Raw genomic sequence first — 4,874 nt, forward strand, 5'->3', positions numbered from 1 at the left:
AAACATGTGTTTGCATTTTAAAGATTGTGCCTTTGTTTTGGACCAGTACTACACAATGTGGGAAAAGGCAAATAGTATTACGCGTTTGTGGAGGGTGAGGGTGAGGGGGATGGGAGGGGATTGGTTTTAATTAAACGTGTTTATAAAATAGGTGTAACCGCGCATCTACTAAAAAATTTTAGGAACACATCATCAAAGAGCCCCTTCACTGTTTTAACTACTGCTCATTCAGAGACTGCACTTCAAAACAATAACAGGCTACATGGAGCTAGAGGGAAAAACGGTGGAAGCATCCACAGATTTCTTTAATTAACAGAGTGCCCACTTCTCTCAGAGTCGTGCAACAGGGGAGGGGGAGTGTCGGAGCGTATTTACTGTTGGACTTGGCCCTTTTCGCAGGGTCACCCTGATCTTTTTGCCTTCCTCCCATATTTTTTCTACACCTGTTATTGGCTATTTTTTGATTCTGGGCACTTTACCACTGCTGATCAGTGCTAAAGTGCATGTGCTCTCCCTATTGCAAATTGATGTATTAATCAGTGGTTCCATGTTTGGCTATCTGGTTTACTTGTCAGACCCTAGTACTGTGCACTGAGTGTGCCCAGGGCGTGTAAAAATAAAATGCTGCTGGTGGGTCTGCAGCACTGGTTGTGCCACCCACAGAAGCAGTCTTGTAAAATGTGTCTAAGGTCTGCCATTGCAGAGCCTGCGTGCAGTCTGGTACTGTCATGCTGTCTGGGCAAGTGCACCCACATGCCAGTCCCTAAACCTTCCCTTTTCTTCATATCAGACACCCCTATGGTAGGCCCAAGTGCAGGGTGCATTTTAAGTATAAGGTAGGACAAGCCCTGATGTGTGTGGCATGTCCTAATAATGAATTACAGCCATTTTCGTGTTTCACATTTGCAAGGCTACCTGTTCTCCATAGGCCAGAATGGGCTGTTAGAATTATTACATTTTATAATCCTAACTGACTTAGATAACATGGTAGAAATTCGAGTTTAGTATGCCTGAACTCAGAATGATAAAATACATCTTTTAGTGAAGTTGGTTTTAACATTCTGTGTTTCCAAATACCACTTCTAGAAAGTAGGTATTTGCTTGCCTAACCTTTCAAGCCTGCCTCTGCTAGTTTGTGTATTCCTTGTCTGGAGTTTGAGTGACAGGGCTGGGCTGGGGGATTCCAGGAGACAGAATGAGTCCGCCAAGTGGTGAATAGAGATCTGCATCTAGATGGGAGGGAGGAGTTGCACCTGGGACCTGAATAGGACTGTGGCTGCCCCCCACAGTGCTGGCTCCACCCCCTGTGGTGCTTCTGATGTCTCTGCCCTGCACTGTGAACGGAGAGAAGGAATCATGTCAACAAAGTGCTCCAGGGCTGTGCATTCCCGCCACAATGCTGGCTCCACCTCCTGTGGGGCGTTTGATGTTTCTGCCCTGCACTGTGAAAGGAAAGAAGGAGTCATGTCAACAGAGTGTTCCAGAACTGGTTTGGAGTGGGCAAAGGCCCCTCTGCCCTCAGAGGACAAAGGATTTTGGGGTATAAATATTGGGACCCTGCTCCCAAGAACTTAGATCACTTTTGGACTACAAGAAGAAACCTTTACTGGGGAGAGGAACCTGAAGACACTGAGGAGAGACTATTCCCAAGCTGAAGTGCTGCTTGGGGGATTGGCCTGCAGCGGTTGCCTTACTGCCAAAGGAAGGAGAAAGGAACTTTGTGTACTTTGCTTTCAACTTGTGAAGGATTTCCAAGGGCTTGGAAAAAGAACTTGCCTCAGGGACATCAGACTTCAACTCCCAGCTCCCCAGAGTTCTTGTGGAAGTACCTGCTGCTGTTTTGGGCCTTCTGAGGAACTGCGTGTCGCAAGGAGCTGGAAGCACGACTCAACGAGAAGAAGCGTGTCGCCGTCGCTGTGCCTGCCGTTGCACATTCGGAGAAGGAGGGTGTCGCTGCTGGAACGGTCGCTCTGCACCGCATCGGAGAGAAGCGTGCCGCAACGAAGAGGAAGCGGGTCGCCGTCGCTGCTGCTGCCGTCGCAACTCCGAAGAAGAAGGGTGTCACCGCTGTGGTTGTCTCGCAACGAGGTCGGAGCGTGTCGCCGTTGATGTGCCTGCTGGCGCACATCCGGAGAAGGAGGGTTCCGCCGCTGGAACTGTCGCATTGCACCGCATCAATCAAGAGCACCTCGCATCCCCGAGAAGCATTCCGCCGTCGGAGCTGCTGCCGTCACATCTTGAATGTCGCCGCGGTAGTTGTCGCATTGAGCAGAAGCTTCACGTATCGTGGGAGAAGAGCGTCACCGCTGGAGCTGCCGCATCTTGGATGTCGCCGATGTAGTCCACGCATCGAACCGAGAATCTTCTCGCAACCCCGAGAAGCGTGCCGCATCTGGAAGATCTTCATGTCTTTATTTCTTTGTATCTGAACTTTGGCGATTTCCCATCGCTGCAACATTGCTTGTCGTGGAAGCGCAACGCAACTTAAGGTACATTGGCGCAGTGTGTCGCATCTAAGAACTGAACTGAAAAGTAATCATAGAGTGTATTTTTGTCGTTTATGGTCTTGTGGTAACTCTATATAAAGACTACTTATTTTTGTTATTTGTGTGGTGTCCATTTGTAGTGTTGTCACAGGGTTGCTGTATCTGGTCACAACTGCTTAACTTACAACGCCTCTGAAATAAAGCCTTGGCTGCTCTCGCCACGCTACCTTGAGGGTGAGCAGGGGTTATTTTAAGAGTGTAATCCCCCTTTCCCTGACTGGAGGAGAGGGTCCCTATTTGTCACAAGTACCTACCTGTGCCAACTAGAGACCCCCAAATCTAACATTTACCATATGAAATGGCCCCAAATCATCAAATATTTTTTATCCAAAATGTTAATTTATTAAATATAAATAAGAAATAACTGATATGCACGCAAGACTTCCATGTGTGTCATTTTTAGTTTGACCTGCTTCTGACCCATGATTCAGGGATGTTCACAGATCCTTGCTCTTCCTCCTCCCCTTCGTTTATGTCTGGGCTGCGAGCCTGAAGGCGTTAAAGGCAGGTGTTGAGCAGCTGCAGGAGCACTGACTACAACCGGGACAGAGGCAGCGCTGTGTGTGCTGTGGAGGCGGAGACGGAGTAAGGGAGGGTGGGGGTTGGCCCAATATAGAAAGGAAAAATTCAAAGCACACCATGAAGCTGACAGCAGGTCTGCTAAAAAAACAAGCATTGTTAGCACTGTGCTGTCCAAAGTATGAAGCACGGTTTTAGAGTTTACCACGTTTCATGTTTTAGACAGCACATCGCTATCAACGCTTGTTTATTTTAGTGCGGAATAGCTAAAATGAACAAGCATTGTTATCACCCTGGTGTCCAAACCATGAAGCGGGTGTCAGGGAACAAAACATGAAGCGCGGTGTTGGAGTTTACCGCACTTAATGTTTTAGACAGCACAACGCTATCAATGCTTGCTTATTTTAGTATGGTTTGCTGAAATAAATATGCATTGCTAGCATCCTGCTGTCCAAAACATGAAGCGGGTGTCAGGGAACAAAACATGAAGCGCGGTGTTGGAGTTTACCGCACTTAATGTTTTAGACAGCACAGGGCTATCAATGCTTGCTTATTTTAGTGCGGTTTGCTAAAATAAATATGCATTGTTCGAATCCTGCTGTCCAAAACATGAAGCGCCGAAGCGGGGAACGAAGGAGTGAGATGGACTACTGCTGAAGGGGCGGTGCGCACTCTGATGGAGGTGTAGCGATTCGACAAACTGCTACAAAATAAAGAAGCATTGTTAACATGAAGTGGTGTTCAAGAAGCGGGTGCGTGCTGATTTATAAAGTGAAGTGAGGGAAATAAAAACTCACGGCACTCACAGCACAGCACTGCGACTGGTGGTTGGGCCTAAAAGCAGGGCAGGACGAAGCCTGTGAAAAGACCAAAATAAAAAGCTTCTCGAACAAGCCCGGAAGTTGTGTGCCCGCGCATGCGAGCGCGCTAAAAGAAAGCTTAATGAGCCATGACAAGAGAGAGGAGCAAGCCCAGGAGTTGTGTGCGCGCTAAAAGGAAGCTTAACGAGCCATGACAAGAGAGAGGAAGAAAGCCAGATGGCGTCTCTGCGCGTAACCGCAAGCTTTAGGCCACAAGCAAAAGCGTGTAGTTGGATTTTTAAAGCCCACTTACTAAATGTCTTGCCAGACCAATGCATGCGCTGGCTCAGGCGAGACCTAAAAACAAAGGTGCCCCCTTGCAAAACCAGGTCATTCTGTGAAAGGTAATTTTGATGTCTCCAGATTGTGGGCATATAATTGTAGATCTAGAAAACTGAACTAGAACTTGTTCTGAGCTGCATTACTAATAGCTGTAAACCCAGGAATCTGACTTGAAATGTATTCTGTACTGCACTGTTGTATTTTTTAAAAAGGCAATAAGCAAAAGTGTTAGATAAACAAGTTTTGGGCCCTTCCCTTTCGCGGGCACTTGGTCCACCCACACAAGTGAATATCATTTTTGTCAGGAGACCTGAGGGAATGCTGGGTGCTAGGAAGTTTGTCTGGGCCAGTAATCCCACAACTCTCCCACTCAGAAATTTGATTTATTAGCTAAATTTGAGATTTGCGGGGGATTCGGAGTAAGAAACGTTGAGGGATCCAAGCAAGCCAGACTTGCTTGGACATCACCTGGTGTCTAATTTTCTGAAAAGTCTGAGCTTGGCAAGTTTCCCTAGACGGCTGTTGAGCCCGGGCCCAAAAACGCAGGTGCCCCTCTTGAAAAAACAGGTTGTTCTGTGATAGATCGTTTTGATGCCGCCACAATACATTTTGGGCTCTTTCCTGTTGCGGTCACTTGGTGCACCCACGCAAGGGAGGTAGTACTTTT

Source organism: Lissotriton vulgaris, unplaced genomic scaffold (genome assembly GCF_964263255.1).
Source record: "Lissotriton vulgaris unplaced genomic scaffold, aLisVul1.2 SCAFFOLD_2457, whole genome shotgun sequence".
Classification (NCBI taxonomy): domain Eukaryota; kingdom Metazoa; phylum Chordata; class Amphibia; order Caudata; family Salamandridae; genus Lissotriton; species Lissotriton vulgaris.